We start from the raw sequence: 16,518 nt of genomic DNA on the forward strand, positions 1-16,518 counted from the left end.
ACTCTTCTTCATGCATTGGTTATTTCTCGGTTGGACTACTGCAACCTTCTCACTGGCCTTCCTTCTTCTCACATCAGTCCGTTGGTTTCTGTTCACCACTCTGCTGCTAAGATCATCTTCTTGGCTCGCCGCTCTGACCATGTAACTCCACTTCTGAAATCTCTTCATTGGCTTCCAATTCACTTCAGAATCCAATATAAACTTCTCCTGTTGACCTACAAAGCTTTTCACGGTCTAGCTCCTTCCTATCTCTCCTCTCTCATCTCACACTATTGCCCCACTCGTGCTCTTCGCTCCTCTGATGCCATGTTTCTCGCCTGCCCAAGGGTCTCTACTTCCCTTGCTCGGCTTCGTCCATTTTCTTCTGCTGCCCCTTATGCCTGGAACGCTCTTCCAGAACATTTGAGAACTACAAGTTCAACCACAGCTTTTAAAGCTCAGCTAAAAACTTTTCTTTTTCCTAAAGCTTTTAAAACTTGATTTTGTTCTGACTTTATTCTGTTAGTTTTACCCTACCCAGTGCCTGTTTACCCTACCCAGTGCCTGTTTGCTTTCTCTTCCCCTCCTTATTGTTTTATCATGGTTTTATTAGAATGTAAGCCTATGCGGCAGGGTCTCGCTATTTACTGTTTTACTCTGTACAGCACCATGTACATTGATGGTGCTATATAAATAAATAATAATAATAATAATAATAATAATAATAATAATAATAATAATAATTTGCATTTAAACACCTACGGACCTGCACTGTTTCCTCTTTCTTTCCCTCTTCTGCAGGTTTACCAGCCTTCTCTCCCCTCTTTTACATTGCAGAAATGAAATATCCTAGCAATTGAATGGATAACTCAATCATTCCAACTGGGCAGTTCTGGAGAATGATTTTTCGAGAGTGGGAAGTTGTACAGATGCAAAAGGACATGTCACGGAAGCCCTTCCACATCCCAAATGGCTCCTGGTTAGGTGACGTCATCACTGAAAATGTTCATCGTCTGATCAGGCTCCAGGTCTGGTGCTTGTTGTGAATACGGCCCATGAACTAAACGGGAAGCTCCACATGATTTCCTGGTGGCACAGACTCCTGTACTGTTGTTACTCTGCGCAACCTTTTCTTTGCTAAGATAAAATACTCGAACCAGAACAGGTTGAGTGTACCTAGAAAACAAATAGAGGGACTTGACTAATCCTGCATGCTTTCTGTACAGGATTCATTGTGTAGTTTCAGACCTATGTAAAGTAAACAGGAACGTTCACAGGGATCATTTGCAAAAATGCCTGTGAATAGAACAGAAACGATGTTGCTTTTAAATTGGAAGTTTATTTATTTATTTATTTATTTAATTACATTTATATACCGCCCCACAGCCGAAGCTCTCTGGGCGGTTTACAACATTTAAAAATAGTAAACATTAAAAGTATACAATTTAAAAACACACACACACACATAAAAACAGTATAAAAACAACAGTATCCATTTAAAAACAACAATTGTGGGGTCCATTAAAAACAAACTTAACGTTGTTAAATGCTGTTAAAATGCTGTTAAAAATGCCTGGGAGAAGAGAAAAGTCTTGACCTGGCGCCGAAAAGATAACAATGTTGGCGCCAGGCGAGCCTCATCGGGGAGATCATTCCACCAACAGTTGACCAACAGTTCACATTTTGGAGCCAGGAAAGCCCCCCTCCCCCCCATACCTGGCTCCGCTGCCGCGACACGAACCGTGGCGGCGGCAGACGGGGCAGCCAGATAAGCTCTCCTCCCCACTTCCCTGGCTCTAAAGCTTTGGAACGGTCCGAATCGCTTTGTACCATTCTGAACCACTTCGAGCGGATCCGGACCTCCCCTGATTCACTCCGGAACCAGGCTTCGGAGGTCCGGATCGGCCCGCTCCGCTTTGGATCCGGGGATCCGTAACAGAGCGGAGCACACCCCTACTAAACAGTACAAATTCCCTCACTTCATCCACCCCACGAATGCCTGTTTATTTCATGCTGTTAACACGGCTACATTTGGATTTTGCAAGTACGGCTATTCTTTAAAGCCACAGTAAATACTTTAAAAATAAAGTGCTGTGTTATTGTGGTTGTTTGTTCTTTTTGCAATTTAACTTTGCGTGCACCAAGCACCAACCTTTGGGGCTTAGCCAAATTTCATTCTGGCATCTTTTCTGGACTGGCTCCCTTGACCATTCATCCATGTATTCCATCTTTAAATCAAAAATAGTTCCCCTTCAGACTGCTAGCCTAACTGGTCAATTATACACACTCCTCATTCCCAAGGCCCTGCAGGGTGCATTTACCTAAGATGAAGCACATGACACAGACGAAGCAAGCGAAGCCAAAATCCCAGTATCGCATCAGTTCTATGTCCTCTACTAGATCTTTAAAATACTTGTCTGCAATTAATACAGAGGACAAAATGCAGAATCCTGCAGGTAAGGAAGAGATTATTAGGCTTAAGAATATAAGAAGAACCCTGCTGGATCAAACGAAGGGTCCATCTAGTCCAGCATTCTGTTTACACAGTGGTCAACCAATAGCACATGGGAAACCAACAAGCAGGATTGAACAGGCCACCGGGACAGCTTGCATTGACCTTTACATTCTAGTACGGGTTAATCTTCAGGTTAGGGTTAGGGTTGAGGATGGACAGCTCACCAGGAAGAAACGGGGCTGTGGAAAAGCATCATAGGGTCAGACAGACTGAGTGGGCTACCTGGACAGCTTGAATGCTGGCTTTCAGCGGTTGGAGTCATGTCTCAGTGGTGCGTTAGGGTTGGTATACATGGCTCTGTATGACTTAGGCTCTGACAAGGTCCTCCTCTAGGTGCCTATTCCAAGGGAAGCTCGGAGGATGGCAACAAGGGAGAGGGCCTTCTCTGTGTCGGCCCCACAATTATGGAACGATCTCCCCGACGAGGCCCGCCTGGTGCCAACTTTGTTATCTTTTTGGCGCCAGGTCAAGACTTTTCTTTTCTTCCAGGCGTTTAACAGCATATGTTGAGTTTTAACTGACTCCTGAACTATCTTTGGCCTGGCTGAGAGTTTAAAAATTGTTTTAAATGTTAGCTGTTTTATGGTTTTAAATTTTGTATATATATATATATATATATTAATGTTCAGTCTTTTAGTCATTGTAAACTGCACAGAGAGCTTCAGCTATGGGGTGGTATATAAATAATAATAATAATAATAATAATAATAATAATAATAATAATATCAAGGTCAGTCCACTAATCTCTAACCAATGGGCCCTGTGAAGAGACACCTCCTTGCCATTTGAGACTCTTACTCTAGTGCCAGAAGCTGGCAAACACCGGGGCCTTTCTTGTGTCAACCCCTTCCATGGAGAACTTGTTAGAAAAAGAAAGCTATGTTAGCCAAAGTGAAGCCATTTTAGAAAGGAAGTAGAATTGCAGCCATTTCACAGCAAGCGAGAAGTCACGTCTATCCATAGGTGTCAGCTTGTTTCCCCCTTTATCTAACAAAAACAGTTACTCCTAGCTCCGGCCTGGAAGGCCATTGTTGATGTGGAACAAAGGAACAGTGTTGGTTGTTGTAAGACAAAAGGAATACAGAGCAAGATAACTGTTATGCTAAACTTTATGTTCTGATTGGCTAACACTGTCAGTGGGCAAAGCCCAGACACTAACTATATAAGGGTACTTAACTTTCGGTTTTTTTGTCTGAACACTCGCCTTTTTTTTTAGAGCTCAGATCTTGATTTAAATCAATAAAGCGCTTTTTGAACCCTCTGTCATTGTGAAAGTAGAGTGGTGCTTTGGGGCTAATTAGATCTCGCCCCTGGACGAGATCTATTGTCTAACAAACTGACTTGCTCACTCCTGGTATTTTGGTACAACCCTCTCTCTATTCCACTTTAAAAAAATAACTTGAAGCCCTTTCTACTCTGCACAGCTTTTAGATGAACCCTGTTTCACTTTAGGGTGACCTTCCCCAATGTGGTGCCTTCCAGATGTTTTGGAGTCCAACTCCCATCAGTCCCAGTCAATGCGGCCAGTGGACCGGAGTGATGGGAGCAGAGGGTTGGACCCGATGGCCTTATAGCCCCTTCCAACTCTACTGTTCTATGTTTCTGTTCTATAGAGTTGTACTCCAAAACATCTGGAGAGCATCCAGTTGTTAAGACAAGGTTTATTTTCCCCTACTGCTTACACACATGTGCAAAGAAAAAGGGTTAAAATTATTACCAACATTGTTTACCACAGTTTTGACTCCCCCCCCCCCTTTCAACCTCTAATGTGTACAGAGTATCATCAGTTTGAGGGCAGTTTTAAGTTGTTCATCCTTTAACTGAATTTTATATAACTCTATTGCCAAAAATGCAAAGCAACCCTTCCTTTAAAAAAAATCCATAAAGAATTAGGACTTTTTAAAAAAGCTACATTAAGCCCTAAGCAACAATAAGCAACAAAATAAATATCCAATTTTTTGATACATGAATTTAAATAGTGTTGTAAAAAGTATGGACTTCATTAAATTGAGAGTGACCTTAGTAGATGGATTTCTGCTTCCTGTTATAAATCCAATAAATGAGAAAGATGATCCAAATTTGCATTACAAGATAGATAAAAGCATTCATATTTCCAAATCTGCTATGTCACCTTTCCATGATTCTTATCCTCCATGGGGTGCTTTTGGCTTCACTGCAGTCTAAAACACAAAATCTTCTAGCTTCCCAATGCTCTGCTTATGCGCCTTACTCTCCTGCTTTTTCATTGTCCTCCCTTGCCACAAGAATACCACAACAGTCACTTGGCTTCCCAGAGACTATATGCTTCCAACTGCCATAGAACTTTCCCTCTTGCTGGAACAAAGGCCTGGGATGGAGGCGGAGCAACTGTCCCATTGGGATATCCCTTTCTGCTCCTTGGGATGCATCGTCAATATTGTGAATGGCAACCTCTGGATTGTGTTGTTCAGGGGGGAATCCACACGTCGTACTGAGGCCACTTCCATGCAGCCCCAGTGCACCCCGAAAACGATTGTGTAGCTTGCCTGTAAAAGAGACGAGGAAGAGGCGTCCTTGCCGCCACCGCCGCCGCCACCCACCTCCCTACTCGCCGGTCGGTGAGGAGAGCTCGGCAGAAGAAGGCGGGGTGGAGAGAAGCTTTCCACCCCGCCTTCTTCTGCCGAGCTCTCCAAGCCCTTCAAGCTCTCCAAGACGAGCTCTTCTTCGTCTCTTTTACAGGCAAGCTACCCAATCGTTTTCGGGGTGCACTGGGGCCACATGGAAGCGGCCTCAGTACGACGTGTGGATTCCCCCCAGGTTTACTCCAAGAAGGACCAAGTGCTCACGGAAGCCAAGCAGGGATATCCCAGAATTCTCCTTTGCTCTGCTCTCTAGGAGGAAAGTAGCCTTTCTCTCTACGGCTCAGTTGCTACTTTTGCCAGCATTGAAGTTTCCACCTGTTGCACAGCTCCTGCGTCTTGACCAAGAGCATGAAGCAGAAATTCAGATGCCTTTACCCATCACTCGAATGCCCTGATGCAGAACAAACAACAACAACAACTTCAAGTATAACCTGATGGGATCTGAGCTGGCATTGACCAAACAAGAAAGAGATCTGGGATTGTGGTGGACAGCTCGATGAAAATGTCCACCCAGTGTACGGCTGCTGTAAAGAAGGCAAACTCCATGTTAGGCATCATAAGAAAAGGAATTGAGAATAAAACGGCCAGTATCATGCTGCCCTTATACAAATTGATGGTGCGGCCACACTTACAATATTGTGTACAGTTCTGGTCACCACACCTAAAAAAAGGATATTATAGAGCTGGAAAAAATGCAGAAAAGGGCTAAAATGATTTAGGGGCTGGAGCATCTCCCCTACGAGAGAAGGTTACATCAACTGGGATTGTTTAGCTTGGAAAAAAAGGAGACTAAGGGGAGACATAATAGAGGCATACAAAATTATGCATGGTACGGAGAATGTGGACAGGGAGACATTTTTCTCCCTCTCTCAAGATACTAGAACCCAGGGTCATCCCATGAAACTGATTGGTGGGAGATCCAGGACAAATAAAAGGAACACAGCGCATAATTAAATTATGGAACTCACTACCACAAGATGTAGTGATGGCCACCAATCTGGATGGCTTCAGAAGGGGGTTAGATAAATTCCTGGAGGCAAAGGCTATCAATGGCTACTAGCCCTGATGGTTATGTGCTATCTCCAGTATTCGAGGCAATAAGCCTGTGTGCACCAGTTGCTGGGGAACATGGGCGGGAGGGTGCTGTTGCATCATGTCCTGCTTGTTCATCCCTGGCTGATGGCTGGTTGGCCACTGCATGAACGGAGTGCTGGACTAGGTGGACCTTTGGTCTGATCCAGCAGGGACCTTCTTATGTTCTTAGCTGTTAAATTTCTGCACTGGGTGAAAGTGTGGTAACAGCTCAGGAGCCCTGAGGGGTAGAAAATGTGATAATCCTAGTTGGAGAACAACTTTGAGCAGGGTTTTAGGCATCAACAATATGTCAATAGTATTTGCTGGAAGGAAGTTGAAAGGGAGATATGATGGCGTTGTCATCCATCTGTCCTTTCCAGAAGAATCCAGGGAGCCATGGAAGTCTTAATCAGTATCAGAGATCAATGAAGGGCTGGATGTGGGAAGGAATTGGAACCCAGAGGTGCCAATGATAGGATAAAAAGGAAGGCTGATCTTTAAAAAGGTATGCAACCTATTCTAAATAAGGGAGCCCTTTTCCTGAAAGACTAGGTGTGGTGACACAGGCCTTAGCTAGACCTAAGGTTTATCCCAGGATCGTCCCGGGGTCATCCCTGTTCATGTAAATGACACACAGGGGATCCCGGGAGCAGGCAGGGATGACCCCGGGGCGATCCTGGGATAAACCTTAAGTCTAGCTAAGGTCTAAGAATTCCTCGGGACTGGGCTTTGCTTCTGGATAGAAAGTAGCAGCTGTGGTCCCCAGGGGGGTCTTTTTGTTGACCTTAAGCCAGAACACCAGCTGCACCCATTTCTGGAGAAAGAGGCTGTTTTGTTTTTCAGAAAAGAGACTTGAGCAAAGTACCTCTGAGAGCATGCAGAATGTCTTTCTTATATATATTCACCTAAGGACAGAGTGCCTTTGAGAATGTGCAGAGTGCCTTTCCCCTCGGAAAGGAAAGGAAAGGAACCTCTCGTGCAAGCACTGAGTTATTATTGACTCTTGGAGGGACGCCAGCTTTCGCTGACGTTTTCTTGGCAGGCCTCATAGCGGGGTGGTTTGCCGTTGCCTTCCCCGGCCATTATTACCTTTCCCCCAGCTAGCTGGGTACTCATTTTACCGACCTCGGGAGGATGGAAGGCTGAATCGACCCGAGCCGGCTGCCTGAAACCAGCTTCCGCTGGGATCGAACTCAGGCCGTGGGGAGAGTTTCAGCTGCAGAAACTGCTGCTTTACCGCTCTGCGCCACACGAGGCTCAAAAATGTAAAAGCCAGAAGCAGAGATGGGCAAGTAGCCGGCTAGGTGAATTTCCACGCTTCTGCAAACCTTTCTGCGATCTTGTTCCCTACCAATCAGGCCCTCTCCTGATCTTCACCACCTGGTACCCGTGTTCCTCTTTCTGCAAGGTGAGGGTTATGTTTCTTGGGAAGGGAGCCTGGACTACAAGGCAAATGAACCAGAAAGCATTGCAAAGTGGATCGGAAGTGACATTTCAGAGAGGTTAACGTGGGTGTTGACTCATGCTAATTAACATGGAGACCAAAATGGCTGTGAAATAGTGAATAAGTGTCGCTAGCCTCACATCTGACTGAGAAACAACAAGAAATGATTTTTAATGTTGCAATCTTAACAAAACATGCAGAAGGAGTCCCAGTCCCAGCGACGAAGAGGGATATTCCATTTGAGGCAGAAAGTTGGAGCTGTACCATCTCGCTGGAAATGAAGCATCCTGTTAATGGATCATATAACTCAATCGTTCAAGCAGGGCAGGTCTCGGAGGACGACAGTTCAAAAGGGACTTGCCCGATGTGCAAAATCGGCATCTCACAAAGGTCCTTTCGGGGCGGATCCACACTTAACGTTTGGGACGCCCTGACTGCGATTTGGGGCGTCCCAAAATCGATGCTGAGAAACCTACCTTTTGCGTTTCAAAAAGAGGCGGCAGAGGAGGAGGAGGAGGAGGCCCTCGCGGGGACGAGATTCAGAGTTGTTGCGCCCGGCGCCTTCGCCGGGCAATCAGCTGCCGCCCCCGTACCCGCCGGCCTCCTTCTGCCGGCAAAAGAGTCACCCGGGGCCCACCCGGGTCGGAGAGCATCACGGAAGAAGCCCCCGCCGGCTTCAGCCGAGCTCTATGACCCGGGCGGAAGCCGGCGGGGGCTTCTTCCGTGATGCTCTCCGACCCGGGTGGGCCCCGGGTGACTCTTTTGCCGGCAGAAGGAGGCCGGTGGGTACGGGAGCGGCAGCTGATTGCCCGGCGAAGGCACCGGGCGCAGCAACTCTGAATCTCGTCCCCGCGAGGGCCGCCTCCTCCTCCTCCTCCTCTGCCGCCTCTTTTTGAAACGCAAAAGGTAGGTTTCTCAGCATCGATTTCGGGACGCCCCAAATCGCAGTCAGGGCGTCCCAAACGTTAAGTGTGGATCCGCCCTCACATTCTAGTGTTTCCTGGTGAAGTGGCATCACCCCCTTAAAATGCCCGTTGTTCCTCCAATCTGGCTGCAAGACTTGATTTTTGGCTCAGAGAAGAGAGTGGGCAGGACTGTGCCCATGGTCCATGAACTCCTTGGGAGGTGCTTGCCCTGGCTCTGTTTCCTCTTCTGGGCTACCTTCCGGGCAAACATTTTCCTCTTCTGCAACCCAGCCCATGTGCCGCAGCAGGCTGTATGCGCCTGGGGGAAAAGTGGAGAAAATGTTTATAGAGAGAGACCGTACATCCCTGTATAGCAGGAGTGGTCTGGAATCAGGAACGTCTACTAACTCTCAACTCGGAATTTATGGATTTTGCTAAATCTGTCCTGTCTGTGTTTGGTGGATTGGTGGATCTTACTTACCCAATCAAGACCAAGCCAGCCAAAAATAATTTGCATTACAACAAGAATAGTTCACTACATGATATTGTTGCTGGAAAAATCCTCCCCTTCCTCAGCTACTCTGAGGATTGCAGCTAAGATCACCTGGGCCATGTCTATACAAGGTTGCCAATGCCATACTACCTTGAACACGCCCGATCTTGTCTGATCTCGGAAGCTAAGCAGGGTCAGGCCTGTTTAGTACTTGGATGGGAGACTGCCTACAAGGTCGCATTGGCACCTCATTATCTGACATCCCGCAATTGTGCTCCTCCAGAGTAATACCCACGGAAAGGAGTGCAAATGCCGGTTTTGAAGGCTCATGTAGCCGCTGCTGCCCCTAGTGCCCCTCCCCCGTTCCTGCATCCCCCCCACACTGCTTCCCCCCTCCTCCTCCTCCTCCTCCTCCCAGGTCATGGCTAGACCTACCGGGTGTAGCGTGACGGAGGGGGTATGATTTCACGATATGGTTATCGCGAGATCTCCCCCCTCTGTCTACACATGGCGCGCAACATCCTAGGAGGAAGAGGACGTTGTGCCCGCCATTTTGTTTTTGATTTTAAAGGAGAAGGAGCACACAAGTTCTCCAATGTGAGTGTGTGTGTGTTTTTTTAAAAAAATTCCCTGCTCACCCCACCCCACCCCCAATGGGCACAAAGTTCCTAAGGAGCTCTGTGCCCCTAGCCCGGTTCCTTGTGGTTACTTGCAAGGAGCCGGGACAACCCACATCGCTTTGCCACACATTCCACGGTCTCAGGATCATCCCAAGACCACGGAAAAAGCAGGCTGAAACGGTAGGGCAATATCTCGGGCCAAGGGAGGGGTCATCCCTCCCTGCTCCCGGGATCCCCTGTGCGTCATGTGAACGCACAGGGATGATCCCGGGGTGATCTCCGGGATATCGCCCCATTTAGCTATGCCCCCAGTGCACCGTTACAAGATGGGGGATACTTCGCTCAGCAATACTACAAGTGAGAAGGATCTTGGAATTGTTATAGATCACAAGCTGAATATGAGCCAACAGCGCGACATGGCTGCAAAAAAGGCCAATGCTATTTTGGGCTGCATTAATAGAAGTATAGCTTCCAAATCGCGTGAGGTACTGGTTCCTCTCTATTCGGCCCTGGTTAAGCTTCATCTCGAGTATTGCGTCCAGTTCTGGGCTCCACAATTCAAGAAGGACACAGACAAGCTGGAGCGTGTTCAGAGGAGGGCAACCAGGATGATCAGGGGTCTGGAAACAAAGCCCTATGAGGAGAGACTGGAAGAACTGGGCATGTTTAGCCTGGAGAAGAGAAGATTGAGGGGAGACATGGTAGCACTCTTCAGTAAGAGCTTGGACAGTTTACGGTATCACAACGCCTATTGCAATTGATTTGATCCGCTGATGTTTTACTTTCTCGATGGCTGTGCATTTCCCAGACTGCAGCCACTGTCCAAGCTCTTACTGAATCAATGAATGGCAAGGCCCCCATAATGCCTTCTCACACATACCTTTCCTTTGGTTATGCAATCCTGGGGCATAGCTAGACCAGCCGATATCCCAGGGATCGTCCAGGGATGATCATGGGAGCAGGGAGGGATGATGGCAGGCCCTTTCCCCCTGCTTTTTCCGTAGTCTCGGGATGAATGTGTGGCCGGGAGTCGCGGGTTGTCCCAGCTCCTCATGAGTAACCGTGAGGAGCCGGGAGCTGGGCACGGGGCACAGAGCTCCCATTTGGGTGGGGTGGAGGGAGCACGACAGGGGGCCTTTAAAAAAAAACACGTATGATTTCAGTGGAGTGCATGTGGGCTCCTTTCCCTTTAAAAAATGAATTCAAAATGGAGGTCGCGATGTCGCACACTGCGTGTAGACCAGGGCAATGATCTTGTGATCATAAAAGCGCGAGATTGTCACCCTACAGCCCCCTCATTTAGCCATGGCCCTAGATGTCCTGATGCCACGAAACACCAGATTCCTGTTACATTTATGTCACATAGAGGGAATCTTGCCATGTTGCCATGTGGGGCTTGAACAAACCTGCAGCTCCTGACATTCTCTCTTCTGTACCCCTATTAAAAGCACCGGGCCTCTTGTCCTACTTTGCTAGGGTGGCCAGATATGCATTGCGAATATAAAAAGGGGGGGGGAAGAGAGGAGTGTCCTTACCTAAGATGAAGTACAGGAAACGGCTCATGAACTAAACGGGAAGCTCCACATGATTTCCTGGTGGCACAGACTCCTGTACTGTCGTTAATCTGCGCAACCTTTTCTTTTCTAAGATAAAATACCTGAACCAGAACAGGTTGAGTGTACCTAGAAAACAAATAGAGGGACTTGACTAATCCTGCATGCTTTCTGTACAGGATTCATTGTGTAGTTTCAGAGCTATGTAAAGTAAACAGGAACGTTCACAGGGATCATTTGCAAAAATGCCTATGAATAGAACAGAAACGATGTTGGTTTTAAATTGGAAGTTGACAAACAGTTCACATTTTGGAGCCAGGAAAGCCCCCCTCCCCCCCATACCTGGCTCCGCTGCCGCGACACGAACCGTGGCGGCGGCGGACGGGGCAGCCAGGTAAGCTCTCCTCCCCACTTCCCTGGCTCCAAAGCTTTGGAACGGTCCGAATCGCTTTGTACCATTCTGAACCGCTTCGAGCGGATCCGGACCTCCCCTGATTCACTCCGGAACCAGGCTTCGGAGGTCCGGATCGGCCCGCTTCGCTTCGGATCCGGGGACCCGTAACAGAGCGCAGCACACCCCTACTAAACAGTACAAATTCCCTCACTTCATCCACCCCACGAATGCCTGTTTATTTCATGCTGTTAACACGGCTACATTTGGATTTTGCAAGTACACCTATTCTTTAAAGCCACAATAAATACTTTAAAAATAAAGTGCTGTGTTATTGTGGTTGTTTGTTCTTTTTGCAATTTAACTTTGCGTGCACCAAGCACCAACCTTTGGGGCTTAGCCAAATTTCATTCTGGCATCTTTTCTGGACTGGCTCCCTTGACCATTCATCCATGTATTCCATCTTTAAATCAAAAATAGTTCCCCTTCAGACTGCTAGCCTAACTGGTCAATTATACACACTCCTCATTCCCAAGGCCCTGCAGGGTGCATTTACCTAAGATGAAGCACATAACACAGGCGAAGCAAGCGAAGCCAAAATCCCAGTATCGAATAAGTTCTATGTCCTCTACTAGATCTTTAAAATACTTGTCTGCAATTAATGCAGAGGACAAAATGCAGAATCCTGCAGGTAAGGAAGAGATTATTAGGCTTAAGAATATAAGAATATAAGAAGAACCCTGCTGGATCAAACGAAGGGTCCATCTAGTCCAGCATTCTGTTTACACAGTGGTCAACCAATAGCACATGGGAAACCAACAAGCAGGATTGAACAGGCCACCGGGACAGCTTGCATTGACCTTTACATTCTAGTACGGGTTAATCTTCAGGTTAGGGTTAGGGTTGAGGATGGACAGCTCACCAGGAAGAAACGGGGCTGTGGAAAAGCATCATAGGGCCAGACAGACTGAGTGGGCTACCTGGACAGCTTGAATGCTGGCTTTCAGCGGTTGGAGTCATGTCTCAGTGGTGCGTTAGGGTTCGGGTTAATCTTCAGGTTCGGGTTAAGGTTGAGTTATGGCTCCCCAGGCAAGAAAAGGAGATGAGCAAGATTCTAGCCAGGCCAGACAGACTGAGAGGGCCGCTAAGATGGCTAGCCTACTGACTTTTCACGGCTGGAGAGAAGACTTAGTGATCCATTAGGATTTGGGTTTATCCTCAGGTTAGGGTTCTGGTTGAGGAGTCATGTCTCCCTGGGCAAGACTCTGGCTGGGCCAGGCAGCCTGAGAGGGTCACCATGATGTCTTGCATATCATACCTAACACGGAATTCGCCTTTTTCACAGCAGCCGCACACTGGGTTGACATTTCCATTGAGCTGTTTACGCATTCCTTATCGGCTCTCGTTTCTCATTTGGCCCCTGCCCTTGACCGCCACTCCAGCTTCATCCCCTCCCTGCTCCTTTCAATGACTCCACTCATTCTCCACTACTGCCCCCCCCACACACACCATATGTGGAACTTGTTAGTATTTGTATTGTATGTATTAAAATGTGTAATTTTACAAAGAATAAATTCACTGAAGAAGAATGAAAGAGGCAAAAGATTGTAACCATCTAAAAGCAGGTGTTTAAAATTAAGGCACAAGAAACGCGGAATCATTCCATGTCAGCCTGTTAACTATTTAAATAGGGGAGTGTCTCAAACAGAGGTGTGGGCGGAAGTGAATAGGAGGTGGAATGTATATGCTGCTGTGGGAGTTTGTTTGGGAAGCTGTTATCTGTCTGTGGCAGCGAAAGTGAAAACCTCAAGCAAGTTCAGCCTGAAGGTATTCAAAAAAAAAAAAGACTTTTACAAAGGGAAGAAGGAAAAAGGACTCTTTGCAGAGGAAAAGAATGTAACTTAGAACTGTATGTATGAAAGGAATACAAGCTGTTCATATGCTGCTAATATGAAAAGTAAAGCTACTCATCCTTAAACCTAGCGTAAGAAGTTTGTTCCAGCACGTAGGTTTAAAGGGTGAATCCACTGTGTCACTCTGTTTCAATTAATAAAAATACCCTAACAGAACTTCTCTGAACACCTCTGTTGTCTCTCTGGTCCTTCCAGCCGCTCTTCTAAACCACTTATCCTGGTGGCCTTTGCCTTATCCCACTCATCCTTACTCCCAACTGCAACTACAGCCAAACTTTAAGTCTGTGGAACTGCATCTGCCACATTTCCCCCTCTCTATTCAGGTGTCTTTCTCCCCCCCACCCCCCCGGCCTGCTGTTTTCCCCATGATCTGTCACAGTACCTGCAATGAAGTTAGCCAAAAAAGAAAACAGGCTTCGCTCTGTTTTATCACTCCGCGATGAGACCAATGCAATTAAGCAACAGATTACGGCTAATATCATAAGGGTCCGGACAATATCGAGATATTCTAGAGGAATTTTGAGAAGAAAATATTTTATTTATTTATTTATTACATTTCTATACCGCCCAATAGCCAGAGCTCTCTGGGCAGTTCACAGAAATTAAAACCATTCAAAGTATAAAACTAATAATTACATACCTTATCTACTTTATCTGGAATCAGGCTATTGAGAACCAGAAGGGTGTGGTAGTTAGGGTTTAAGACTACGACCGGTTTTCAAATCTCTGTTCAATCATGAAGCTTCGGCCAATCACTACCTCTCAACCTAGCCTACCTCCCAGGGTCGTTGTGAAGTTAGCAGAGTCCTACTTTGGCCTTGAAAGCTGGAGCTATCGTGAGATAACTGGGCTCACAGGCACTGCTGGTTACTTCACGACGTGCCATTTCAATTAGGAATGACAGAGAAATCCACAACGTACCAAGTGAGTTGAGATTTTTTATGAATACGGCCCATGGATTATGCAACAGAACACCCTTTTCACTGCCAGGTGGGATCTGTAGATTTGTAGGTGGTTTCTTAACCTTCAGGGATTTTGCGCACATTTCATCATAGAAATATATGATATATTATATCCCAAACTGTGCATTTTCCCCATATGTTAAAGCATGGGAATACACATTTTGGGGAAACTTGTGCATTTTGGGTGAAATTGCACCCAATTGCAAATTTGCATATGCACAAATTGGGAAACTTAAAAAAAAAATCTAATTGCATTAATGGGCAGAGGATGACCTGAAAGGCACCTGACAATTTGCAAAACATAGAGGGAACGGATTGTGCACAATCCATACAACCCTAATTTCAATCTAGCTAGATGCAGTGATCACACAGGGTGCAAAATGGAAATGGAGCTCTTCAATTAGACCAAACAGCAGCAATGAGGTTCTTGGTACTATTCCTTACCTGAACTTATTGGAATGATGGTGCATTTTAATTCATAGCAGTAGCACCATAATCCCATTACAAATTCAGACTCCCCTGAGGGATGCACCATCCAGTAGGGAGATAGTGTGATGATGACAAGCAGCAGGAAGTTGAGGCAGGAGATGATGTAGTGTATGTTTTTGCAGAAACTGAGAGGACAGATCATGGTGAGGATCTGCAGAGGGAGGAAAGACCAGCATCAGACATCCGAAGATAATACTAGGCATTTATACTTTAGGGTCCCCAAAGTACTTCACATTAAGAGCTGTGTGCAAGTAGCCTCTCCAAATTCCCCACCCTATTTGTAGTCAAGATAAATTAGGGGCATGTCTAGATGCTGGGATATCCCTGGGATCACCCTGGGATCATCCCTGTGCATCCACATGATGCACAGGGAATCCCGGGAGCAGGCAGGGAAGATCCCTGCATTTCTCTGGGATATTGCCCTACACTTTTGTCCCAGTTTTTCCCACAGTCCCGGGATTATCCCGAGATCGCAGGACATGCAGGCAGCTGTCCCAGTTTGTCCCGGCTCCTCAAGAGTAAACGTGAGGAGCCGGGAACCGGGCATGGGGCAAGGAGCTCCGCAGTTCTGTCAAAACTGAGAGCTGGAGCGGATCTACACAGAGTCGTGAAGGCATCATGAAGGCGTCGTGAAGGCGCTTGTGTGCGCCTACAGGGTGCCCCGAAACTCCTTGTGTAGGTCTTGCCCACAGAAGAGACGGAGGAAGAGCCACCCGGGGCGGAGAGCTCAGCGGAAGAGGCAAATGACACCTGCTGAAATTCCCTTTTCAATACAACTATTAAAGATACAGGAGCCCTGTCCTCCTTTTCATATGGTCACCCTATATATTGCCAAAAATGCAAAGCAACTCTTCCTTTTTTAAAAAAAAAATCCATAAAGAATTAGGACTTTTTTAAAAAAACGCGCTACATTAAGCCCTAAGCAACAATAAGCAACAAAATAATGAATTTAAATTGTGTTGTAAAAAGTATGGACTTCATTAAATTGAGAGTGACCTTAGTAGATGGATTTCTGCTTCCTGTTATAAATCCAGTAAATGAGAAAGAGGATCCAAATTTGCATTACAAGATAGATAAAAGCATTCATATTTCCAAATCTGCTATGTCACCTTTTCGTGATCCTTATCCTCCATGGGGTGATTTTTATGACCCCTTTCATGATCCTTTTCCTCCATGGGGTGATTTTGGCTTCACTGCAGTCTAAAACACAAAATCTTCTAGCTTCCCAATGCTCTGTTTATGCTCCTTACTCTCCTGCTTTTTCACTGTCCTCCCTTGCCACAAGAATACCACAACAGTCACTTGGCTTCCCAGAGACTATATGCTTCCAACTGCCATAGAACTTTCCCTCTTGCTGGAACAAAGGCCTGGGATGGAGGCGGAGCAACTGTCCCATTGGGATATCCCTTTCTGCTCCTTGGGATGCATCGTCAATATTATGAATGGCAACTTCTGGATTGTGTTGTTCAGGTTTTCTCCAGGAAGGACCACGTGCTCATGGAAGCTAAGCAGTGATGTTAGAAAAAAGAGAGCTATGTTAGCCAAAGTGAAGCCATTTT

Source organism: Elgaria multicarinata, chromosome 12, assembly GCF_023053635.1.
Source record: "Elgaria multicarinata webbii isolate HBS135686 ecotype San Diego chromosome 12, rElgMul1.1.pri, whole genome shotgun sequence".
Classification (NCBI taxonomy): Eukaryota; Metazoa; Chordata; class Lepidosauria; order Squamata; family Anguidae; genus Elgaria; species Elgaria multicarinata.